This window comes from Dioscorea cayenensis, chromosome 20 (genome assembly GCF_009730915.1).
Source record: "Dioscorea cayenensis subsp. rotundata cultivar TDr96_F1 chromosome 20, TDr96_F1_v2_PseudoChromosome.rev07_lg8_w22 25.fasta, whole genome shotgun sequence".
Lineage (NCBI taxonomy): Eukaryota > Viridiplantae > Streptophyta > Magnoliopsida > Dioscoreales > Dioscoreaceae > Dioscorea > Dioscorea cayenensis.
In genome coordinates, this window is record NC_052490.1 from 4,542,975 (window position 1) to 4,570,690 (window position 27,716).

Here is a 27,716-nt window from a genome sequence, read left to right on the forward strand (position 1 = left end):
TCTACGCAAGCGAGATGAGTTTGAAGATGAGGTCGAGGATCTCGGACGGAGGTGGTTGGAGTGCGCTTATTGACAATTAAAGAGCCACCCATCCGAGAGCTTGCATTGGAGGTTCCGCATCGCTCGAGTTCGAGAGATCTCACGCGTAGTTTCTGATAGCCTCTGATGCCATTTAGTTAAGAGCACTTGGACACCACCATAGTTTGAGCATTACTAAATTTTCGCTTTTGCTTGGCTTATATGTGGAGGTATGCTCATGTAAACCGAGTATTCTCGCCACCGACATGATCATCCTCAGCATCGACCCCAAGAGAGCTTTTATCGCGCACTCATGTCACCATGGCCATTATGAGTCCCGGGAGTGTCCACCGCCATGTCCCTTTCCCAACCCTACATACTCGCTATTTACATGCCCCTCATGAGCATGTCGATGAATGGTCGTGCGGTGATAGCATCGTGCAGAGCATGGTGTGAGCCTCAGTACCTATACTAGATGGTGCAATGTGTGCCGATTCACCTAGGACACATCATCACTGAGTATATTAGACACCAGGGGCACTACGCTAGATTGGGAGCGATCTTCTCGGCCCCTACATTAAGTGAGATTAGTGTTGGGTATGGGTCTATTGGACATAGTTCGCGGGTCGAGAAGACGAGTATACCAACTCACCCGAGCCTAGAGACGCATGAGATTGATAGGCATGATCCGCAGTGGTTCTGATAGCGGCTTTATGCTTTGGTGCTACCGGGCCCAGAGACACTGAGGATGAGGGAGATGATGTCGAGGCTTCTCATCCCCGCAACCAAGAATTAGCCAACACCGATGGAGACCGAGGCACCTCTAATGGCGAGGACGTACTTCGCGATACATATTTTCAACATCTAGAGCCCATGATCACTTTGAGAGGTTTCAGTGAGTGCCGTGGGGATGATACTAATGAGTTACTCGAGGCTCATACAGAGATTGTTGAGATTAGAGTCGCTCAGTTGCTCAAGACACGTAGTTCATGGCACATTTTGGATACACTACAATAGATCTTAGAGTGAGACGTCAGCCTCATCATTTGTCTCATGCGATGTAGGTCTCCCTCAGTCCCCCGCTCCTCCAAAGATTTTCCTCATCACCTATACTAGCACTGTGGATCCACCATGTACTTCCTCATCACCGCAAAGAAGCAGCAGAGGACCCAAAGCACGATACCGACATTTTATTTTATTTCCATTTCCTTACTTTTATGCACTTTATTTTGGACTTGTTCACTCAGAAAGGACTCTCCTTCTGAGTTTATTTTCATTATGCATCTCTAGTTGTATTCATTGTTCTATCTTTTTATATACCGAGTTATTTTGTTTTTATTGAGCTTCATCGAACCCCCCGCGTATACGCAGTGCATCATCTTGTCATCATGGGAATTGAGACTTTGTCATGGGCAAGGCCAAAGTGCTTCAGCACTTGGCCGTGTGAGCTTCACAACCGATTGGAACACTACTCCCAAGGATTTAGCTTCATCAAACGGAACACTAGGAGTAAGGGTGAGTATTGTTTTGATTGCTTCTCACATATATATTCTTGATTGATATGCATTATAAGTGAGCTTTCATGTGTATATTGGGGACAATGTACAATTTAAGTGTGTGTGTGTGGGGGGTTTCATAGTGCACACACCTTTTCTATTGTTCTTGATTGATATACATGCTCACATAGCCAATGGCGGTTCACCTTAGTTGCATTGATTGCATTCTTGAGTTTAGAAGAATTTTCAACATTGAATGCTTTCATGCTCTAGTTTTTATTTGAATTTTCGAGGATTTTTGCCCCGATTTACATTTGTTGCACTACTCACTCTTTAAACTCTTTTTGGAAACTCATGTTCGATGTTAAACGGACAAGTTATAGTTGTTTCTTGTGTTAAATTCTGAGAAAGAACAAAAATAGTTTTCTTTGTTTATTGGGTGGAAAGAGCTACCACCCTATGAAGTATGAAGCTACTATCATAAGTCGGATACTAGTTATGCCCCTAATGAGAGAAAGAGCTATCTCACAGGATGAGTGAAAGCTACCAATCCACTCGAAAAGAGCTACCACCTCGAAAAGTGTGAAAGCCACATTAGCGCCACTTGGGAAAGGGCTACCTTAGAGAATGTGTGAAGCTACTACCGCCTTTTGAAATTGGTGTTGCTTTCTTGTTGTAAATAAATAAGTCCCTTATACATAGAGCTTTTGAGAAGTATACTTTTGGGTTAAATTGAGTGAGTCCACACACTTTCATGATTTTGGATTTGTTGTCATTTTTTATTCAAGTTTTTAGCTAGAGCTTCGATTTTTCATGTTTAGTGTTAAAATTTCCCTTACTTGTAGAATGCTCTCTTTGTATACATTGGTGAACCTAAGGCCAAGCACTTCCAATATTTTCTTCATCTATGCACAAAATGTTTAATTTTTCCTTGAGGACAAGCAATAGCTTAAGTGTGGGCTAGTTTGATTAGTGCTTGTGTGATATGAATGTGAAGCATTCTTTCCTTATGGTAAGCATTACCTTTCTCGGGTTTTTACACTAATATGTGTGTTTTTTATGTTACTTTTATGCATGTATGGTTGTGAGGCCGATTATGAAAGAAAGAAGCCAATGTGGATCATAATGCACCGATTTTTGGAGGAAATCTTGCTAAGGTCCAAACGCCAAGACATAGGGTCGGGTGTGAGATGCTAGAGTGTGTGCCAACCTCCTCGTATTTGACTTAGCACAACCATTTAGAGGGGCACAAGGGCGCCACACTCAAGCATTCCCGACTTATGCACATAGAACTAGATCTCCATCAACTTATCTCGTTATTGAAGAAGCAAAGCGATCCACGACGTGAACGCGTGCCCGCTTATGCTACCTCGATGAAAGTATGGATTCGGGAAGTATCTCAGGTGGGAACTGTAGCAAAGTACTATAGAAGCAATGTTCACAACCGGCCGAGAAAACTGTAGAACAGAGAATCCACACGCCTGTGTGGAAATTCCACACACCCGTGGGAAAAATCAACAGGGGCGTGTGGATCCCCGATTCCTGCCCTATTTAAAGCCGATTCAGCCCCAATTTTAGCATTCTTTTCTCGATTTTTTCCCTAACTAGAGAGAGGGCTTCTGCTAGGATTTTGAGAAATATTGGCTAGGGTTTGGGAAATGTTCTACGGCTCAAACATCGCGCATCGTTTGGAAGATGGTTATTGGGAGAGCTTTCGTCGGCACCAACCCAGTGAGGTGTATCCTAGGCCGGACGAAAGACCCTTAGCGATGAGTAGAGGACTCTCCACATGACCGCTCGACTATGACTATCGAGGGTGTTTTCTATGGATTCATTGTTTTTACATTTTTATTTCTATGATTGTAATTTGCTCCATGAAGAGCTAAACCCCCGAGTGGGTACTTGGGTATTTGTGAACCCTAGGATTCACTTCATTGAATCTCTTTATTATGCTTTCAATTAATTGATGTTTATTGTGAGTTCCAACCTTTAATGCTTGATTGTTTGAATACTCGCCTAGAATGACACTAGGGGTTGCGTAGTTCTTGTTGGTAACCTTGGAGTGAGTGACACACCATGAGTGTTAGACAAAGGTAGGTTAGAGAGGGTTGAGAGGGTGAGTCGAGAGGTAAAGGAGCGCCCCTTTCCCCTCTGATGTGTTAGATTCTACCTCCGCTGTTCGAGTTCTTTGCTTTCCATAATAGAGTGAATGGTCAAAGGATGACCTTCACTGGGGCTTAGTTGCGGGTGCAATGGAGTGAAGCGTAGTAGTGATCTTAGTATCTAGGGCTTGGTCGCTTCCCGAAGTGTAATCGGGATCGCTATAATACCTCGTGCAAAGACACGAGGATCGTATTCCACGGGCTAAGGATCTCCCTATTACTCCTTCTCGAGCTATTATCTAGCCTAAGATCTTAAGTGATGGATTTACTCTACTAAATACAAATAAAAACTAAACACAAGATTTGCTAGCAAATTAGAGAGAACAAGCAACAAGCAAGCAAGAGAATCAATGAAGTGCAAAGGCCTCATGGATGTGGATCCCCTTGAGGGGTTATCATGCAACATGGATGATGATTTAAAGATGCAAGGGTAAATTGCACCATGAGATTCCAAGATTAGAACAACCCCAATTTCTCGGCGATTGAACCCTAATCCCATACGTAACATAGATAGGAATTTCTTCCAAATCTACATTCCCTACGATTGCATTAAGTACAAGTATCTCAACTCAGCGGATACGCATACACGCTCATCCGTAGGATTATTACTTCGACGAAAACCGTGCACTTCAGTGGATATACGTAATGGGACTTGTCAAGTTTTTGGCCTCGTGCAGAGTAGGCGTTTAGATATACTTTGCACTTTGTTTTCTTAGCTATTTTACCATACATACTATTTCATATCTTCTTATTCTATTATCGTTCTGATTTCTTTTTCTTTCTTTTTGGGTGTAGCTCCAGGTTATGACCCGAGGGAACCCCTCAATATTGATTGAAGGAGATCCCGAGCTTAAACGTACACTTAGAAGAAAAAGGAAAGTGCCTATGCAAGAACAGTCTAATCTAGCTGATTTGAAAGTTGAAGAATCTGAAAACATGGCAGAACAGAATGAGCAACAGCGAACATTATCCGATTATGCCAGACCTTCAGTGTTGGAGACACAATCGAGTATTTTACGTCCACATGTTACACCAATCCGCACAGTTAAATGGTTTGCCCGATGAGGATCCAAACAGTCATATAGAGAGTTTTCTTGAGGTGTGTGATATGCTGAAGATAAATAGGTTGACGGATGATGCCATCAAGTTGCGAGCCTTCCCATTTTCCCTAAAGGGGAGAGTGAAGCAATGGCTACACTCATTACCTAGAGCATCAATTACCACATGGGAGGAGATGGTAGAAGCTTTTCTTGCCCGTTATTTCCCTCCCGGAAAATCCTCGAAGCTTAGCAATGAGATCTCATTCTTTGTTCAGCTAGAATTGTAGTCTCTATTTGAGACATGGGAAAGGTTCAAGGAGCTCCTGAAAAAGTGCCCGCAACACGGATTTCCAGAGTGTATGATTGTTCAGATCTTTTACAATGGTTTGAACCCGAGTACAAGGCAACTCTTGGATGCGGCAGCAGGAGGTACCTTAGGTAGCAAGACCCCCGATGTGGCCAGTCAGTTAATTGAAGAAATGGAGTTAAACAGCTACTAATGGAATGCTAGGGAGAAGAAAAAGGTGGCTGGTCTCCATTAGATAGATGCAGTAATTTCATTGGCGGCTCAAGTTGAAAATTTGAGTAAGATGTTAGATCTTCTAACTTCAAACAGAGTAGCGGCCATGACGAATTGCTTGATCTCTATTGGTGATGTATCTTAAGTGGAGAACGTTGGTTTTGTAGGTAATAGCATGAGACTTTAAGGAAATCCATATAGCAATACCTACAATCCGGGTTGGAAGAATTATCCTAATTTCTCATGGAGCAATCAGGGTCCACCAAAGGCCATGGGGCCACCGAGTTTCCAACCACAACAACAAGCCCCGCATGTGGAAAACAGAGTTTTAGGTTTGGAAACCTGAAAGAATGATTTGGAGAAGGCCTTGACTAGATTCATGCAATTCACAAATACAAGGTTTGAAATTATTGAGGCCACACTTCGCAACTACACCACACTCTTTACATAACCTTGAAAATCAGGTGCAACAAATTGAGAAGTCACTTTTTGAAAGGCCACATGGAAGCTTGCCGAGCAATATAGAGACCAGCCCTAGAGATCAAGTGAAGGCGATCACTTTGAGAAGTGGTCATGAGCTTGAAGGTAGGCTTCCGAGTGAGATACCAAAAGAACACGCACCCGAGGTTATAGAGGTAGAAGAGGGAACAAGCAAAGAGAAGGAGGTGGCACCACCACCTTTCAAGCCAAGAATCCCTTATCCCTCTAGATTGAAAAATGACCAATGGGATAAACAGTACAAGAAGTTCCTGAGTTTGTTCAAGCAACTCCATATTAATATTCATTTTGTTAATGCATTGGCCCAAATGCCTAAGTATGCGAAGTTCTTAAAAGACTTGTTGACTAACAAGAGAAAGTTGGAGGAGAGTGCTTTGGTGGTTCTAGATGCTTCATGCTGGGCGGTGTTGCAAAGGAATTTGCCAAACAAGAAGAAAGACCCGGGAAGCTTCATTATTCCATGTAGCATTGGCAATATGGGTAAAGAAATGGCATTGGCGGACTTAGGGGCAAGCATCAACATCATGCCATACACCTTCTTCCGAAAGTTAGGCTTTGGTGAGCATAAACCCACTCGGATGAATTTGCAATTGGCGGGCAGAACGGTGAGACATCCGAGGGGTATCATCGAAGATGTACTTATCAAGGTGGACAAGTATATATTTCATGTAGACTTTGTGGTGCTAGACATCGATGAGGATACGGATGTACCCTTGATACTTGGGAGGCCGTTCTTGCGGACTTCCAAGGTATTGATTGACATGGACGGTGGAGAGCTAACTTTGAGAGTTGGAGATGACAAGCTCACATAGCACCTTGCTGAAGCCATGCGGCATTCTCTTGATTTCGATGATACTTTATACTTTCTAGACACTACTGATGAGATTATTAATGAATACATGCAAGAAATGATCAATCCGGACCCGTACAAAGGTTTGTTCGACCAAGAAGAGGATTATGAAGAAGTAATGATGCTTGGTTCGACGGAAGAAGAACCATATACCCGGGGGATCTTGAAGAAGGTGCTTCGGAAAATGAAGAGGGCTAGGAGACGCCACCGGAAATGCTCTAAGGTTGTTGGAGATGTACGTGAACCGAAGAAGTTGGATGAACCGTTGCTAGGTGGCCCTAAGCCCAATAATACACCCTCTACCTTCAAGAGATTGCGCTCATCATGCTTCCAAGTCATGGGTAAGAGGGCAACATTCATCATTGAGCCCCCATGAGGTAAGACAAGCTACGTCAAGCTTAGTGATGTTAAACAAGCGCTTCTTGGGAGGCAACCCAAGTGTTTCCTGTTTTTCTTAGTCGAATAATGTAGTGTTTCCATGAATAAATTATTGAGTGTTGGTGTCTTGATTTTTAGATGCTTGTGCTGTCATTTATTTGAGGTTTTGAGTATTCATCGTGCGTTTTCATGTGGATTTGGTGAAGATAGGTCATTTGAGTTTTATTTCATGTTTTTCACTGGTAAAACTTGCATAAAAGAGCAGACTCTGCGATGAGTAGAGGACTCTCCGCATGACCATCGACATGACTATCGAGGGGGGTTTCTATGGATTCATTGCTTTTACATTCTATTTTTTTATTGTAATTAGCTCCATGGAAAGCTAAACCTCTACTGGGTACTTGGGTATTTATGAACCCTAGGATTTATTCGCTTCATTGAATCTCTTTATTATGCTTTCAATTAATTGTTGTTTATTGTGAGTTCCAATCTTAAATGCTTGATTGTTTGAATACTCCCCTAGAGTGACACTAGGGTTGAGAGTTCTTGTTGGTAACCTTGTGAGTGAGTGACAAACCACAAGTGTTAGACAAATCTAGGTTGGAGAGGGTTGAGAGGGTGAGTCGAGAGGTATAGGAGCGTTCCCTTTCCCCTCCGATGTGTTAGATACTACCTCCGTTCCTCGAGTTCTTTGCGGCCATAATAGAGTGAATGGTCTAAGGTATGACCTTCCGCTGGGGCTTAGTTGCGAGTGCAATGGAGTGAAGCATAGAAGTGAGCTTAGTATCCAGGGCTTAATTGTGGTTAGGGACCTTCCACCTGGACCCCTGGACCAAAGGGTTAGGTCTATAACTAGGAAGAGATTTATCACTTGAAATCCCTAGACCTCATTGTAATTCTATGTGAGTGCGAGGTTGAGAAGTTATCCAATCTCTCCTCCGGGACATGTATAGAGTTAGGCATGGTTGACCTTAGATTTGGGACTATGTAATTATGGATTTCCACGACTCACTATTGCATTATTTAGGAAGCATAAAAGAGGGTTCTTGCACTTGAAACGATTGTCCTAGGAGGAGCAATATCCGGGTACCCCATCTTTATCGATTGCCTTACCTTCTCCTTTACTTGTGCTCTCTTACTTATTGGTTTTACTTTTGAGAATTGAATCATTGTCACATATATCACTATTCATCTTTCACATAGCTAAGAAGCGAAATAAGTGTTTTTATTCCCAACTCCCTGTGGATATGATACCCGCTCATTCGGGATTATTAGTTCGACAAACCCCCTGCACTTGCGGGATATATGCAAGGGAACCTTGTCACACATATGAATAAGTGATAAAATCTGATAAAAGTTATGCTCAATGTATGAAAAGAATACTTCGTATTACTTATACACAAGCACTTATCAAACTCCCCCACACTTAAGCTTTTGCTTGTCCTCAAGCAAAAAATAAAACATTAAAGCATCTAAAAAGGAAAATTATAAGTGCTTGGCCTTAAGTTAACCAAAAGTATGCAAAAGAAGCATTCTACAAGTAAGGAAAAATTCCAACACCGAATAAGAGAAATCAATGCTCTAGCTAAAACCTTGCATAAAAAATAACAACAAACTAGATATTGTGTAGTATGTGTAAACTCACTCAAGTCAACCCAGCATTGACAACGCCCTTGCATGTGACCCGCAAGTGCATGGGTTTGTCAAAGTAATAAATCTAGGTGAGTGGGTTATCGTATCCATAAAGAATAGTGAATATAAACACAACGATTGCTACTTAACTAAGTGAATATGAAACGATAATAGTGTTGAAAAAATCAATGTGAACAAGACAAAAGAAAATAAGAAAGAAAGGCATAATAAAATGAGAGAAAAGGCAATCGATAGAATGTGGGGTACTCGGACATTGCTCACCCTAGGGTTATTGATTTAAGTGCAATACCAACTATTATGTCTCCTAACTGATGCTTAATGAGTTGTGAAAATTCTAAAATACATGGTCCCAAACCTAAGGTCAACCGTGACTAACTCTACGCAATGCCCCAGTGGAGAAATCACTCAGTCTCAACAACTCACATTGCATACAAATGCAAGAAGATCTATGGATTCCAAGTGATAAACCCTATTCCTATATGTAGATCTAACCCTTTGGTCCAGAAGAAAGACCACTAGTCCCAATTACGCCCCAGATAGTAAGGATTACTTCGACGCTTCACTTTGTTGCTCGCGCAACTAAGCCCAACTGGAGTTTCTCTCTTAGCACTTCACTCTATTGTGACCACAAAGAACTCTAGACGCATGGAGGTAGGATAAATCACACCGGAAGGGAAAGGGGATGCTCTACAACCTCTCGACTCACCCTCTCAACCCTCTCCAACCTACTAATGTCTAACCCTCATGGTGTGTCACTCATCCACAAAGGCTACCAAAATGGACTCTGAACCCTAGTATCACTCTAAGGGAGAAATCATTTAACAAGCATTCAAGATTGGAACTCAATTATAGACATCAATTAAGGAAAACATAATATATGGTCAATAAAACAATAACATCCTAGGGAAACGCAAGTCCAAGTACCCCCTAGGAGGTTTAGCTCTCCATGGAGCAAGATACAATCAATAATGAAATTGAAAGTAAAAACATGTAATCCATAACAAAACTGCCTCGGTATTTGTGTCTATGATATTGTGAAATAGCCTCGTCCTATCCAATGGTCCTCTTGTCAAGCCTAGGGCACACCTCACCGGATCGGTGCCGATGAAAGCTTCCCCAATAACTATCTTCAAAGAGAAATATGTTGTTAAAGCCGTAGAACAACTCTAAAACCCTTGCGAAAGCCCCTCTAAACACTAGCCGCAGGCCTCCCAAAAGTTGGAGAAAAGATGGAGAGAACGATGAAAGATAGATGCCCAAATTGGTACAAGTTGTCGCTTTATAAATGGCTGGAATCGGGCATCCACATGTTTGTGTGGAATTTCCACACGCGCATGTGGATTTCTAGAAATTTGATTTTCTGCTTACTGTGAACAGTAAGTGCTACAATAAATTGTGACAATAGTACTCTGGCAAAATACTCCAGAATCCACACTTTTCATCGAGGTAACATAAATGCGCACACGTCTATGTTGTAGATCGCATCGCTTCTTCAATAAAATGCCATATTGGTGAATATCTTGCTAACATTCTACAAGTCAGAATGGGCAAATGTAATTTCATGAGCGCATGAAGGTTGGCACACATTCATGTATCTTTGATTACAACTTGTGTCTTCACATTTGTTCACTCCATGACTTCATCAACAAAGTACAATCACAATCTAATTTGGCTTCTTTCTTTTATAATCGGCTTCATAACCCTTCATGCACAAAAGTTCACAAATACACATGTATTATCGCTTAAATCTGATAAAAGTAATGCTCATCTTAAGAAAAGAATACTTCATATTACTAATACACAAGCACTGATCAAGCATGTACTTCCCAAAGCTCTAATTGAGAGAAACATATTTATGTACAAAAAGAAAAGAGAAGGAAGTAGCTTCACAGAAACAAGTGAACAAGTGTCAATCAGGTAAAAATTCCTAAAACTCCAAGTAAAAACTAGAGCATGAAAACATTCTATGATGAAGATTCTCCTAAACTTAAGAATACAGTCAATGCAACTAAGGTGAATCGCCATTAGCTATGTGAGCATGCATGAACAAAGCATAGGTATAAAACATGTGTAATGTGAACTTACCCCCCTACACACACACACACTTAAGATGTACATTGGCCCTCAATGTACGCATGCAAAGCACAATACAAAGTATATCACTAAAAATGTATGTGGGAGCGGGCAATTGAAACAATACTCCCTTGAAGTGCTAGTGGCGCATTTGATGGAGCTAAATCCTTGGGAGTTGAGCTCCAACGGTTTGTAAAGCACACACGGCCAAGTGTAAAACACATTGACCGTGTTTATGACTAATCCTCAATTTCCATACTAACAAGACCATCTGTAGGCATACACAAGGGGTTCAGTAAAGCTCAACAAAAACAAAATAAAACTTGAATATATAAAAGTAAAGCAATGAAATGCAACTCGAGACAAAAAATAACATAATCTCAGAAATAAGATCCTTTATGAGTATACAATGCCCGAAATAAAATATGGAAAATGAAATACAAAATCATAAAGAACTAAGAGAAGGATGTAGCAAGTGTTGGTGTCTGCGCTGGCTACTCTAATACTATTGTTGGCGGTGCCAAGTCAAATGGTGTCGGTGGATCTGGTGATGGTGATGCTGGAGGAGCCTGAGGGGTAAAGTGTCTCCTAATGAATGGTGGGGCGGTGTCGCGCTCAAGTAGCTGCTGCAGAATATCAAGACGCGCCATCATCTCTGTGTGCTGAGCGAACTGTGTCGGGCAAACCTCGGTGATCTTAGTCTGGAGCACCCTTACAGCATTCTAGAGCCTCTCAAAATGATCATAGGCTCGAGATGGAGAGAAGATACACACTGGGGGGGTAGCTCCTGTGCTGGAGAAGGTGCGTCGGTCTCCACCGGCTCTAGCTGCAGCTCAGGAGCAGGTCGAGACCCCTTAGCTGCATCACCTTCAATATCTGATGGCTCTGGTTGCGGTATATTTAGCACATACACCCTGTCTCTATAGTGTCTGATCATGCCCATCATACGCATGGTCTCTAGGCCGAGGGGTGCTGGAACAATCATCTTCTCAACCCCTCTAATCGCATCCAGTAGACCCATTCCGACAATGAGTCTTGTAATGTATGGGCCCGAGAAGATCACCCCGATCCTGGTATACTTCCCCTGATGTCATAAGTACTCAAATACGATGTGTCCTAGATGGATCAACGTGCTATGAACCATCGAATAGAGATGTACAGCAGCTCTTGCCGGCTCAGGACTCTAGTACTATCACCACGGTCGTTCACCGACCTACTCTAAATGTTGTGCAAGTAGCGGTAAGCAGGTCAAGAAAGGCTCGTGGCCTTGGACACTCTGAGTTCATATTATTCCTATCCACACAACGCTCTGTATGCGCACTACGGTGTCAAAGTACCGGGGTAATATATTGGTACCTGTTAGTATTCCCGTGTCATAGTGAAGCTCTCCTTGTATATTCCTAATCTGACTGAGAACTGCGTGACGCTCATACTATAATGGTGTCCAAATGCTCTGAACTATATGACATCAACGCTGTCAAATCTCCTATATGATCGATCAAACTTAAAAGATAAAAATACCTCCAAGGTCAAAAGATGAATGGCGGGCTCACAAATGTATAATAATCTGCCTAACCTACCCACCATGAGCAACTGTTCAACCTCATTCACAATATTATTGGACAACTACACCTCCCTGAGCAAGCTCAAATCTGGTAGTCATATCTGACCAAACTTGAGCTTCCATAAATGCTCGAATCGAGCCTAGTGCTCGAGAATCTAGAATTCTAGGTACTCCAGCTCAGGTGAGGACTCACGAGGATGTTTGCCAGCCACTTTCTTAGTCCTGGGTGACAAGTCTGCAAGCTTTGAAAATAAAAATTGATTAAAACACTCACAGAATTAACACTATAGAAATCCATATGGTCGTGTAGAAATTCCAAACGCCTGTGTTGATCCATGGGGCATGAAAACCGCATGGCCACCATACTAAAAACTTAAAAAATATATCAGAACTTCATTCCAAACTCACTCTAAAGCATACATAAACTATTTAGCATAATAACGAAGCGCATTCACCAGTTTAATCAATGCAAATCAAGTAATGGTGAAGAAAAGAGAGAAAAAGGGTTTACCGATGAAATAGAGAATGAAAGCTTGAAATCAGCAAGAAAACACTAATAAAATCCATCGAAAACAATGGTGCGAAGTCATGAGAGTGAATGATAGTGTTCTCTAAGTGTATGGGAGTGAGAAGACGAAGAAACACGAAAATATTTTAAAGAAAACCGGCATCTCTTGGTGTTCTGTACATCCACACAGATGTGTTGAAATTACCCATGCCTATGTGACTCCATAGGAAAACATCACAGCGGCAGACATATACCCGTGTGTACTCTCGAGATAGCACACTTTATCTCTGAATGCATCCATATAGGCATGTGGAAATTTCCCACGCCGGTGTGCCTGACCCATAGCGGTACGCACACACCCCTGTAGCTTCCCTGTCCAACCGAGAAAAATTCTTAGTGTTCCACACACCCCTGTGAAAATTCAACCTTCACTGGGGTACTCGCAGGGCATTCACATGAAGCTGTGTCTTCTTGGGATGATGGAGAACTCTTTACAGGAACTCACACGGGCTTGTGGTAATTACCCACGCCCGTGTGTAGTTCACAGGGTCAAACACAGGCGTAGACACACGCCCCTGTGTATTCTCGGGATAGCCCTCTGAACCTCTGCAGATAAACAAATGAGCGTGTGACCATCATAAGGTCATTCACAGGGGCAAATGCATACCGCTGTGTCTTCTCGGGATGAGCTTTGAATGCAAACACACGCCCATGTGGAATTTCAACACGGCCGTGTGTTTTCTCTAGATTACTTAGAAAAAATAACAGAAAATTTCTAAACATTTACAAGTATTCAAATCCTATCTATATTATGAAAATGTAATCAGAGAAACATAAAAAACATGCTCAAATGACCAAGAAGCTTCACCAAAACGCAATTAAGCACATGAAAACACTAAAGATCCACAAGAAAATCACAACAATAGTATGTAAAAGATCAAGACACCAACACTTAAGCTCTTATTCATTCAACCGCTAACTAAAACCTAGAAAAAAGTAAAGACTTAGGTTGGCTCCTAAGAAGCGCTTGTTTAACATCACTTAGCTTGACGTACCTTTGCCTTACCTCACGGGGCTAATAGATGAAAGTTTCCCTCTTACCCATGTCCCCGAAAGCACGATGAACATAGTCTTTTTGAAGATAGAGGGGAGTTATTGGATTTGTTATCGCACAAGGGTTCATCGCCCTTACTCTATTCTTTCTCATCATCATTAGTGTTGGGGCATTTCTTGTGACATCTCCTTGCACGCTTCATCATCCGGAGCATCTTCTTCATGATCCCCGGGGTAGGTTGTACCTTCTCCTCTTGACCAAGCATTAAGATTTCTTCATCCTCAACTCCTTGGTGAGGCTGTATGTAAGCTTGTCGTCTCCAACCCTCAGTGTCAACACCCCGCCGTCCATGTGCATATGTGCCTTGGAAGTGCACAAGAATGGGCTCCCAAGTATCAAAGGAACATCTACATCCTCATAGACATCTAACACTATGAAGTCTACAGGAAATATGTGCTTGTCAATCTTGAATAGCAAGTCTTCAATGATGCCCCTCGGATACCTCTGATAAGTGCTTGTGTGATATTAATGCGAAGCATTCTCTCCTTATGTTGAGCATTACTTTTCTTGGGTTTTTAAACTAATATGTGTGTTTTTATGTTACTTTTATGCAGGTAGGGTTGTGAGGCTGAGTATGAAGGAAATAGGCCAATGTGGATCATAATGCACCGATTTTGGAGGAAATCTTACTAAGGTTCAAACGCGAAGACATAGGTCAATGTGAGATGCTAGAGTGTGTGCCAACCTACCCGTATTCGAGTTGGCACATCCATTTGGAGGGGCACAAAGGTAGTCACACTCGAGCATTCCGACTTATGCACATAGAACAAGAGTTTCACCAATGTGTACACCATTGAAGAAGCAAGAGATCCACGACGTGAACGTGTGCTCGTTTGCGTTACACTGATGAAAGCATGAAATTGGGAAGCTATTAAGGCCGAATACTGTAGCAGAGCACTGTAGCACCATTGTAGTATGTACTGTAGCAGCATTGTTCACAGCCGGCCGAGAAATTAGAGAAACATAGAATCCACACTGGTGTGTGGAAATTACACACGCCCGTGTGGAAATTCCGCATGGGCGCGTGGAGCATCCACGCCCATGTAGTCACCTGATTCCAGCCCTATTTAAAGCTGATTTAGCCCTGATTTTGGTATTCTTTTCTCCATTTTTTCCCTAACTTGCGAGAGTGCTTCAGCAAGGGTTTCGAGGGGTATTGGCTAGGTTTTTGGAGAGGTTCTACGGCTCTGATATCGCGCGTCATTTGGAAAAAGGTTATTGGGAGAGGTTTCGTCGGGACCGATCCGGCGAGGTGTATCCTATGGCGGACAAAGGATCCCTTGCGACGAGTAAAGGACTATCCATAAGACCATCGACACAACCATCGTGGGGGTTTCTTTATGGATTCATTGCTTTTACATTCTATTTATTTGATTGTAATTAGCTCCATGGAGAGCTAAACCCCTAGTGGGTACTCGGGTATTGTGAACCCTAGGATGTATTTGTTTCTTTGAACCTCTTTATTATGCTTTCAATAAATTTATGTTTATTGTGAGTTCCAACCTTGAATGCTTCATTGTATGAATATTTCCCCTAGAGTGACACTAGGGTTGGGAGTTCTTGTTGGTAACCTTGTGAGTGAGTGACACACCACAAGCGTTAGACAAAGCTAGGTTGGAGACAGTATAGAGGGTGAGTCGAGAGGTACAGAAGCGTCCCCTTTCTCCTCTGGTGTGATAGATTCTACCTCCGTTCCTCGAGTTCTTTGTGGCCATAATAAAGTGAATGGTCTAAGTGATGAACTTCAGCTGCGGCTTAGTTGCGCCTGCAACGGAGTGAAGCGTTAAGGTGATCTTAGTATCTAGGGCTCAATTGTAGTTAGGGACCTTTCACCGGGACCAAAGGGTTAGGTCTATAATTAGGAAGAGATTTATCACTTGGAATCCCTAGAGCTCATTGCAACTCTACGCGAGTGCGAGGTGTTGAGATTGTTCGATTTCTCCTCCGAGACATGTATAGAGTTAGGCATAGTTGACCTTAGATTTGGGATTATGTAATTAAGGATTTCCACGACTCACCATTGCATTGATTAGGAGGCATAATAGAGGGTTCTTGCACTTGAAACAATTATCCTTGGCGGAGCATTATCCGGGTACCCCATTTCAATCGATTGCCTTACCCCGCTTCTTTACTTTTGCCCTCTTTCTTATTGCTTTTATTGTTGAGAATTGAATCATTATCACACTCCTTATCATTGATCTTTCACATAGCTAAGAATCGAATTAAGTATTTTTTTATTCCCTACTCCCCTGTGGATTCGAGCACCCGCTCACCCGGGATTATTACTCGACAAAACCCCGTGCACTTGCGGGATATACGCAGGGGACCTTGTCAAGTTTTTGGCGCCATTGCCGGGGAGTAGGCGCTTTAGAGATACTTTTGCACTTTGTTTTCTTAGCTATTTCACCATACATTCTATTTCATATCTTCTCATTCTATCATCGTTCTGATTTTCTTTTTTTTTTTTTTTGTTGCAGCCCGTGTTATGACCCGAGCGAATCCATCAATATTGATTGAAGGAGACATCGAGCTTGAACGCACACTTAGAAGAAAAGGGGAAAGAACTTGTGGAAGAACAGCATAATTCAGCTGATTTGAAAGGAGAGGAATCAGAAAACATGGCAGGTCAGAAATAGCAACAGCGAACATTATCCGACTATGCTGCACCTTCAAGCATCGGGGCGCAATCGAGTATTGTGCGTCCTCCGATCATACTCGTAACTTCGAGCTAAACCCGCATTCATCCATATGCCGCAGCGAGTCCCGCACAATTCAATGGTTTTGGCCAATGAGGATCCAAATAGTCATATAGAGAGCTTTCTCGAGGTGTGCGACATGCTGAAGATAAATGGGGTTACGGATGATGCCATCAAATTGAGAGCCTTCCCATTTTCCTTGAAGGGGAAAGCGAAGCAGTGGCTATACTCATTACCTAGAGCATCAATCACTACATGGGAGGAGATGGTAGAAGCTTTTTCTAGCCCGTTATTTCCTCCCGAAAATCAAGAAAGCTTAGGAATGAGATCTCGTCCCTTTGTTCGGGCTTGAATTGGAGTCTCTGCTCGAGACATGGGAAAGGTTCAAGGAGCTCCCCGAGAAAGTGTCACGAACACGGATTCCCGAGTGGATGATTGTTCAAACCTTCTATAATGGTTTGAACCAGAGTACAAGGCAACTCTTGGATGCGGCAACAAGAGGTACCTTAGGTAGCAAAACCCCCGATGAGGCTCGTCAATTAATTGAGGAAATGGGGTTAAATAGTTACCAATGGGATGCTAGGGAGAAGAAAAAGGTGGCCGGTATCCATGAAATCGATGCGGTGACTTCATTGGCGGCACAAGTAGAGAGTCTGAGTAAGAAGCTAGGTCTCATAGCTTCGAATAGAGTTGCGGCCGTGACCAATTGCACTGTTGTGGTGGAGGACATGCTCCCTCCCGACTGCTCGATCTCTTTTGGTGATGTTTCTTCGTGGAAAACGTTAACTTTGTAGGTAATGGCATTAGACCTCAAGGGAACCCATATAGCAATACTTTACAATTCAGAAGTTGGAAGAATCATCCCAACTTTTCATGGAGTAATCAAGGACCACAAAAAGGCCATGGGGCCACCTGGGTTTCCAACAACAATAACAAGCACCTCAAGTGGAAAAATGCAAATTTCAGCCTTTGGAAACCCGAATGACGGATTTAGAGAAGCACTTGGCTAGATTTGTTCAATCTGCAAATACACAGCTTTGAATCGGGCCGAGGCTACACTTTAGAACCACAACGCTTCTTTGCACAACCTTGAAAAATCAGGTGGGGCAAATTACGTAAGTCTCTTTCCCGAAAAGGCCACATAGAAGTTTACCAAGCACTACGGAAACCAAACCCGTAGAAAAACATGTGAAGGCGATCACTTTGAGAAGTGGTCGTGAGGTTGAAGGGAGGCTTCCGAGTGAGAAGCCGAAAGAACACGCACTCGAGGTTGTAGGGGTCGAGGAGGGAGCAAAGAAAGAGAAAGAGGTAGCATCCCCACCTTTTCAAGCCAAGAACCTTTATCCCTCTAGATTGAAAAATGACCAAGGGGATGAACAGAGATAAGAAGTTCCTCGAGTTTATTCAAGCAACTCCACATCAACATTCCTTTTGTAGAGGCATTAGCTCAAATGCCTAAGTATGCGGTTCTCGAAAGACTTGTTGACTAACAAGAGGAAGTTGGAGGAGAGTGCTTCAAGTGGTGCTAGATGCTTCATGCTCGGTGGTGTCGCAAAAAGAACATGCTGACAAGAAGAAAGACTCGGAAGCTTCATCATTCCGTGTAACATCGGCAACTTAGGTGAGGAAATGGCATTGAGTGGATTCGTAGGGCAAGTATCAATGTCATGCCATACACTTTTTTCCAAAAGCTAGGCTTGGGAGAGCTAAGGCCTACTCGGATGACCTTACAATTGGCGGACTAAACGGTACGACATCCGAGAGGTATCATTGAAGACGTGATTATCAAGGTGGACAAGTACATTTTTCTGGTTGACTTCGTAGTGCTAGATGTCGATAAGGAGCGGATGTACACTTGATACTTTTGAGACCGTTCTTGCGGACTTCCAAAGCATTGATTGACATGGACGGCGGAGAGCTCACATTGAGAGTTGGAGATGACAAACTCACTTACTGCCTTGCTGAAGACATGTGGCATTCTCTCGATTTTGATGACACTTTGTATTTCTTAGACACTACTGATGAACTTGTTGATGAATACATGCAGGAAATATTCAACCTGGATCCATATGAAGGTTTGTTCAACCAAGAGGAGAGTAATGAAGAAGTAATGATGCTTGGGTCGACTGAGGAGGTAACATCTACCCCGGCGATATTGAAGAAGGTGCTCCGGAAAATAAAGAGGGCTAGGAGACGCCACTGAAAATACTGCAAGACCGTTGGAGACGCACATGAACCAAGAAGGTTGGATGAACAATTACTAGGTGGTCCAAAGCCCGATAATACACCCTCTACCCTTAAGAGACATTGCACATCATGCTTCCAAGTCATGGGTAAGAGGGCGTCTTTCATTAATGAACCCCCGTGAGTTAAGACAAGGTACGCATAGCTTTAGTGACATTAAACAAGCGCTTCTTGGGAGCCAAACCCAAGTTTTTACTGCTTTTCTTATCTTTTTAGTTTTAGCTTGTTTGCATGAATAAATCGTTAAGTGTTGATGTCCGAATTTTTTAGATGCTTGTGTCTGCAATTTTATTGTGGGTTTTTAAAGTCATCGTGGTGCTTTTTTTGAGGAAGTGACGAAAGTTTGGTCATTTGGGTTCTATTTCGTGTTTTTCACTGGTAAAATTTGCATAACAGTAGGTGCTCGAGTGTGCAAAACATGTTCGTAAATATTCTGCAGAGCTCAAGATTTTTCTAAGTCATCTAGAGAAAAACACACGGTGTGTGGAATTTCCAAACGCCTGGGTGTATACTCATGTAGCTCATCCGAGAAGGCACAGGGTGTGCGGGCCGCCTCGTGAACGACCATGCGACTACTGCACACGCCTGGGTAATTTACGCACGCGCGTGAATTTCTGCAGAGTTGGGCGGATTTTCCCGAGAGCACACAGAGGCGTGGACTCACCCCTGCGGGTAACCTTGTGAACCATGCACGGGCGTGGGTAATTTCCACACACCCGTGCGAAACTCTGCAGAGGAGTTCTCTCCATCCCGAGAAGCCACAGGGGTGTGCGGCTGCCACTATGATTCGGGAGCACGGGCGTGGATGTTTTCCACACGCCCGTACGAGAGCAGTCAGAGTCAAAGGAGATAGGGGCGTGCACACGCCCCTGTACTGTTTTTGGAGTGAGGTGCACGGGCGTGGGGAATTTCCACATGCCTATGGGGATGCACAGAATGCCAAAACTCGTGAGTTCTGTTTAAAAGAGGATAATTCCTCTCTCTCTTCACGACTTCTTTTCGCTTGAAAACACTTTCACAGTATTCTCCGAGGTCAGAGTGCTAATTTGTTGGGATTTTAGTGAAATTTTCTGGCCGATTCTTCATTTTCTCATTCCATCTCATCGGTAAGTTTTGTTTTTATCATCTTCCTTGCAAATTCATGGTTTCTAGCGATTAATCTGGTTAATAATGCTTCGTTTCTTCAATAGGAAAGATGATTTATGTTTAGAACGAAGTTAGAATGACTATTAAGTTGTATTTTTGGATTATTGAAGCGTGGCCGTGCGTTTCTCACGCCCTGTGGAGGTGCTTTCATCATTCGAGTTCGATAGATCATATGCAAGCTTCGACAGTGTGGACACCATTCAGTTCAGAGTATTTGGACACCACCATAGCTTAAGCATCATGTAGTTTTCAGTACTACTTGGCTTGTACGAGGAGGCATTCACAGATACAGAGGAGTACGTGCAGTTACCGACTGATTACCCTGGAACCTTGACCCCACACAGAGCTTACAGAGTGTTATGTGGTCAAGGTCAGTACGAGCCAGGGGTGTCCAAGGCCATGTGTCTTTATCGACCTGCATACAGATACTTGCATGCCATTATGAGTAGGTCGGTGAATGACCTTGGTGATAGCACTGGTGTCCTGCGCCGTCAGGAGCTACTATACTTGTACTCGATGGTACAGCACGTATTGATTCATTTAGGGCACATCCTGGAAGAGTACATTAGACATCAGGTATACTATGCTAGACTGGGAGCGATCTTCTCGGGCCGCTACATTACGAGATTAGTGTTAGGCATGGGTCTCTTGGATTCGATTCTCGGGGCCGAGAAGACGAGTATACCTGCTCCCCTGAGTCTAGAGACGATGCGAATAGTGGGCATGGTCTGCAGGGTTCGGACAGGGATTTTTGCTTTAATACTACCAGCTACAGAGATAGCTGAGGATGAAGGTGATGAAGCTCGAGCATCTCAGCCGCCTCCCCGAGCCTCAGCCCAAGAACGATGGAGACCGAGGCACCTCCAAAGGGCGTAGGAGCCACCCCGCAATGCGATGTTTTCCACCATCTCGGGCCAATGATCGCTTTGAGAGGCTCGAGAATGCTATAGGAGTGGTCCGAGATGAGGTTGAGAGATTAGAGATACGTAGGCTACTCAGTACACAGTGTTCATGGCGCGTTTCGACATGTTACAGCAGATTTTAGAGCGAGACGTCGCCTCATCATTTGTATTGCGGCCGAGGACTCCTCCGGTCCCCTCAATTCCTCTAGCACCTCCATCCACTACCACGGCACCGGTAGACCCACTATATGCTTCTTCAAAGAATCGCAGCAAAGACTCGGAGCCCCGAGAGCGACACCGACACTTGATTTTCCCTTCCTTTACTTTCTTGCATTTTATGTTATTTTTCTTGTTTTTAGACTTGTTCACTCAGAAAGGATTCTCCTTCTGAGTTTATTTTCATTTTGCATCATCGAGTTGTATTCATTGCTTCATCTTTTATATACACTCGATTTATTTTGTCTTTATTGAGCTTCACTGAACCACCTCTTGTATGCGTGAAGATGGTCTTGTCTTCTTGGGAATTGAGACTTAGTCATGGGCACAGCCAAGGTACTGAGGTACTTGGCCGTGTGAGCTTCACAACCCGTTGGAACCCTACTCCCAACGAACTAGCTTCATCAAATGTCACACTAGGAGTCGTGAGTATTGTTTTGATTGCTTCTCCCACATTTGCTTTTTGAATGATTTATATTTTTGAGTGAGCTTAAATATGTATATTGGGGACAATGTACAACTTAAGTGTGGGGGGGAGTTTCATAGTGCACACATGTTTTCTATTGTTCTTGATTGATATATGCTCACATAGCCAATGGCGGTTCACCTTAGTTGCAATGATTGTATTCTTGAGTTTAGGAGAATTTCTAACATTGAATGTTTTCATGCTCTAGTTCTTGCTTGAATTTCTAGGAATTTTTGCCCGATTTATACTTAGTGCACTACTCACTCTTTGAACTCTATTGGAAACTCATGTCCGATGTTAAATGGACTAGTTAGGTTTATTTTCTTGTGCTAAATTCTCAAAAAAAAAAAAATGGAAAATGAAAAGAAATAACAAAATAGTTTTATTGTTTATTTGTGCTTGTAGGGTGGAAAGAGCTACCACCTATGTAGTATGAAGCTACTCTCATAAGTCGGATACTAGGTATACCCTAATGAGAGAAAGAGCTATCTCATAGGATGAGTGAAAGCTATCACTCTGGTATAAAGAGCTACCACCTTAAAAGTGTGAAAACTACCTTAGCGGCGGCTTTGGAAAGGGCTACATTAGAAGATGTGTGAAGCTACTACCATCTTTGAAATTGTTGTCACTTTTGTAAATAAATAAGTCCCTTGTACTTAGAATTTTGAAGAGTATACCTTGGGTTGTTTTGAGTGAGTTCACACACGTACACGATTTCGGGTTTGTTGTCCTTTTTTATTCAAGTTTTAAGCTAGTGCTTTAATGTTTTGTTTTTAATGTTGAAATTTCCCTTACTTTTAAAATGCACTCTTTGTATACTTTGGTGAACCTAAGGCCAAGCACTTTCAATATTTTCTTCATTGATGCACAGAATGTTTAATTTTTGCTTGAGGACAAGCAAATGCTTAAGTGTGGTGGAGTTTGATAAGTGCATGTGTGATATGAATGCGAAGCATTCTCTCCTTATGTTGAGCATTACTTTTCTCGGGTTTTTACACTAATATGTGTGTTTTTATGTTACTTTTATGCAAGTAGGGTTGTGAGGCCGAGTATGAAGGAAATAGGCCAATGTGGATCATAATGCCCCGATTTTGGAGGAAATCTTAGTAAGGTTCAAACGCGAAGACATAGGTCGATGTGAGATGCTAGAGTGTGTGCCAACCTCCTCGTATTCGAGTTGGCACATCCATTTGGAGGGGCACAAAGGCAGTCATACTCGTGCATTCTGACTTATACACATAGAACAAGAGTTTCACCAACGTGTACACCATTGAAGAAGCAAGTGATCCACGACGTGAACGTGTGCCCGTTTGCATTACCCCGACAAAAGTATGGAATTGGGAAGCTATTCGAGCCGAATATCGCAGCAGTGAGCACCGCAAGAATGATGTAGTATGTACTCGTAGCGAAAGACTGCTCATAGCGCTCGAGAAACCAGAGAAACAGATAATCCACACGGGCATGTGGAAATTATCTACGCCCGTGTGGAAATTCCGCACGGGCGCATGGAGCATCCACGCCCGTGTAGTCACCCGATTCCAGCCCTATTTAAAGCTGATTCAGCCCCGATTTTGGTATTTTTTTCTCCATTTTTTCCCCAACTTGCGAGAGGCCTTCGGCTAGGGTTTCGAGGGTTATTAGCAAGGTTTTTGGAGAGGTTTTATGGCTCTGACATCGCACGTTATTTGGAAGAAGGTTATTGGGAGAGCTTTCGTCGGCACCGATCAGGCGAGGTGTATCCTAGGCCGGACAAAGGATCCCTTGCGACGAGTAGAGGACTCTCCATAAGACTATCGACATGACCATCGAGGGGGTTTCTTTATGGATTCATTGCTTTTACATTCTATTTCTTTGATTGTAATTAGCTTCAGGGAGAGCTAAACCCCTAGTGGGTACTCGGGTATTGTGAACTCTAGGATGTATTTGTTTCTTTGAACCTCTTTATTATGCTTTCAATAAATTGATGTTTATTGTGACTTCCAACATTGAATGCTTTATTGTATGAACATTTCCCCTAGAGTGACACTAGGGTTGAGAGTTCTTGTTGGTAACCTTATGAGTCAGTGACCGACCACAAGCGTTAGACAAAGCTAGGTTGGAAAGGGTTGAGAGGGTGAGTCGAGAGGTACAGGAGTGTCCCCTTTCCCCTCCGGTGTGATAGATTCTACCTCCATTCCTCGAGTTCTTTGCGGTCATAATAGAGTGAATGGTCTAAGGGATGAATTTCCGCTGGGGCTTAGTTTCGCCTGCAACGGAGTGAAGCGTTGAGGTGATCTTAATATCTAGGGCTCAATTGTGGTTAGGGACCTTTCACCTGGACCAAAGGGTTAGGTCTATAATTAGGAAGAGATTTATCACTTGGAATCCCTAGAGCTTATTGCAACTCTACGCGAGTGCGAGATGTTGAGATTGTTCGATTTCTCCTCCGAGACATGTATAGAGTTAGGTATAGTTGACCTTAGATTTGGGATTATGTAATTAAGGATTTCCACGACTCACCATTGCATTGATTAGGAGGCATAATAGAGGGTTCTTGCACTTGAAACAATTATCCTTGGCGGAGCATTATCCGGGTACCCCATCTCTATCGATTGCCTTACCCCCCTTCTTTACTTTTGCTCTCTTTCTTATTGCTTTTATTGTTGAGAATTGAATCATTATCACACTCCTTATCATTGATCTTTCACATAGCTAAGAATCAAATTAAGTATTTTTATTCCCTACTCCCTGTGGATTCGATACCCGCTCACCCGGGATTATTACTTCGACAAACCCGTGCACTTGCGGGATATACGCAAGGGAACCTTGTCAACCTCGCTGTTCAGTCCAACAATTGAAGTATCATCCGAGTAGGCCTAAGCTCTCGTAAGCCTAGCTTCTTAAAGAAATGGTATGGCATGACGTTGATACTAGCCCTTGAATCCGCCAATGCCATCTCTTCACCCAAATTAGCTATGTTGCAGGGGATGATGAAGCTTCTGGTGTTTTTCTTCTTGTTCCGCATATTCTTTTACAAAACCACCGAACAAGAGGCATCTAAGATCGCTGATGCACTCTCCTCCAACTTCCTCTTGATGGTCAAAAGATCCTTTAAAAACTTTGCATACTGAGGCATTTGGGACAACACCTCCATAAAAGGAATGTTGATGTGTAATTACTTGAATAGACCCAAGAACTTCCTGTATTGCTCATCGTTTTAATCGTCCTTTAACCTTGAAGGATAAGGGATTCTTGGCTTGTAAGCTGGGGGTGCCACCTCCTTCTCTTTGTTTACTCTCTCCTCAACCTCTATGACCTCTGGTGCTTTAACATTCGTCTTCTCACTTGGAAGCCTACCTTTAACCTCATGACCACTTCTCAAATTGATCGCCTTTACATGTTCTCTCAGATTAGTGTCAGTATTACTAGGCAAGCTTCCTTGTAGCCTCTCCGATAGTGACTTCATAATTTGCCCCACTTGATTTTCTAGATTGTGCTATGACACCATGTGATTGCGAAGTATAACTTTGACTGATTGGAACCTTGTATCCGATAATTGGATGAATCGTGTCAAAGCTTTCTCAAGTCGGTCATTCAGGTCTCCATGTTTGGGGCTTGTTGTTGTTGGAAACCCAGTGGTGCCATGGCATTTTGTTGCCCCTGGTTATTCCAAGAAAAGTTGGGGTGGCTTCTCCACCCTTGGTTGTAGGTGTTGCCATAAGGATTACCTTATCCTCTTCCCGAATTACTCAGAAAGTCTACTTGTTCAGTTGGGGCTGAAGTAGCAATCAAAATAAGACAACCAAATGGCATATTTGAACCCCCACAATCGGCACAACTTGTGATTGCAGCTACCCTAGGTGATGTCAATGTATCTAATTTCTTTCTTAACGCCTCTACTTGGGCTACCAATGATTTAAATGCATTGATTTCATAGAGTCTAGCCACTTTCTTCCTTTCTCTTGCATTCCATTGGTAGCTATTCAAACCCATTTCTTCAATTAATTACCGGGCTTCTTTGGAAGTCTTGTTTCCCATTATACCTCCTATGGCAGCATCTAGAAGTTGTTTGATGCTTGATCTCAAAATGTCATAAAATGCATTAATGATCATCCACTCGGGGAACCCATGTTGTGGACACTTCTGCAAAAGGTCTTTGAATCATTCCCAAGGCCCAAACAAAGTTTTAAGTTCCATCTTAACAAATGAAGATATCTCATTACGAAGCTTTGCCTTTTCCCCAGAGGGAAGTACCTTGCAAGGAAAGCTTCTACCATTTTGTTCAACATTGTGATAGAAGCTCTTGACAATGAATGAAGCCACTGTTTGGCCCTACCTTTTAAACAGAATGGGAAAGCCCTCAATCGAATTACATCATCAGAAACCCCATTGATCTTCAACATGTCGTAAACTTCATGGAAGTTCTCAATATGATTGTTTAGGTCTTCATCAGCTAACCCATTAAATTATGTAGACTGTTGAACCATCTCAGTAAAGGCCAGCTTCAACTCAAAATTCTGGGCTGCTACCGGTGGCCTCACAATGCTTGATTGTGTCCCATGAATAGTGGATCTAACAAAATCTGAAAGAGTTCTTTATTGGCACTCTTGTTCAGCAATGTATTCAGATCCTTCACCCTCTATTTCAGCTGAATGATTCTGTTCTTGAACAGGTTCTATACCCATTCTATGGAGTGTTCGTTCAAGTTTAGGATCTCCATCAACTAATGTCAAAGGGTTCCCTCGGGTCATAACCTTGAGCTGCTACAAAAGAAACAAAAACAAATCAGAAAGATGATAGAACAAGAAAAGGTGAAATAGAATAAACAATGAATAGCTAAAATAGAAAAGTGCTAAGTGTTTCTAAAATTCCTATTCCCTGGCAATGGTGCCAAAAACTTCTCAACGCCCCTTGTGTATGACCTGCAAATGTACGGGTTTGTCGAAATAATAAATCACAGATGAGTGGGTTATCATATCCACAGGGAATAGTAAATAGAAACACAACAATTGCTACTTAACTATGTGAAGATGAAACAATAATAGTGTGGATAAAATCAATGTGAACAAGACTAAAGAAAATAAGAAAGAGAGGCATAATAAAATGAGAGGAAAGGCAATTAATAGAAATCAGGGCACTCGGACATTGCTCCACCTAGGGTTATTGATTTAAGTGCAAGACCAACTATTATTTCTCCCTAACGATGCTTAATGAGTTGTAGAGATCCTAAAATACATGATCCCAAACCTAAGATCAACCGTGACTACACTATGTCCTAGTGGAGAAATTGCTTAGTCCCAACACCTCACATCGCGTATAGTTGCAAGAAACTCTAGGGATTCCAAGTGATAAACCTATTTCTATATGTAGATCTAACCCTTTGGTCCAGGTGAAAGACCCCTAGTCACAATTAAGCCCTAGATACTAAAGATTACTACAACGCTTCACCCTATTGATAGCGCAACTAAGACCCAGCGGAGTTCCTCTCTCAGTATTTCACTCTATTGTGACCGCAAAGAACTCTAGGAATATGGAGGTAAGATAAATCACACCGAAGAAGTAAGGGGGCGCTCCACTATCTCTCAACTCACCATCATAACCCTTTTCATTCTAGCATTGTCTAACCCTCATGGTGTGCCATTCATCCACAAAGGCTACCAAGATGGACTCTTAACTTTAGCGTTACTCTAAGGAGAAATCATTCAACAAGCATTCAAGATTGGAACTTAATTAAAGACATCAATTAAAGAAAGCATAATAAAAGGTCAATGAAACAATAACATCCTAGGGTTTACAAGTTGATAAGTGCTTGTGTGATAAGAATGTGAAGTGTTCTTTGCTTATGATGAGCATTACTTTTATCAGGTTTTAGTGCTAATATGTGTGGATTTATGTTACTTTCATGCATATAGGGTTGTGAAGCAGAATGTTAAAAAAAGAAGCCAATGTAGATCGTGAATGCAACATTTGGAGGAAATCTTAACAAGGATCAAACGCAAAGACATAAGTCGGGTTTAAGATGCGAGAATGTGTGCCAACCTCCTTATATTCAAGTTAGCACAATGATTTGGAGGGGCACAAAGGCAGTCACATTCGAGTATCCCGGCTTGTGCATTAATAGCAATATCTTCACTGATGAAGCAGTTGTTGAAGAAGCAAAGCGATCTACAATGTAAATGTATGGCAGTTTATG

At 42.5% G+C, this 27,716-nt stretch overlaps 1 non-coding gene across 1 annotated transcript; it reads right to left on the bottom strand.

Annotated features, from left to right (window-relative positions):
* Positions 1–4,958: 4,958 nt before the first annotated feature.
* Positions 4,959–5,065, bottom strand: LOC120252066. The gene has a single exon (XR_005533617.1). It is a non-coding gene; the product is annotated as a small nucleolar RNA R71 (small nucleolar RNA).
* Between the last annotated feature and the right edge of the window lie 22,651 nt (positions 5,066–27,716).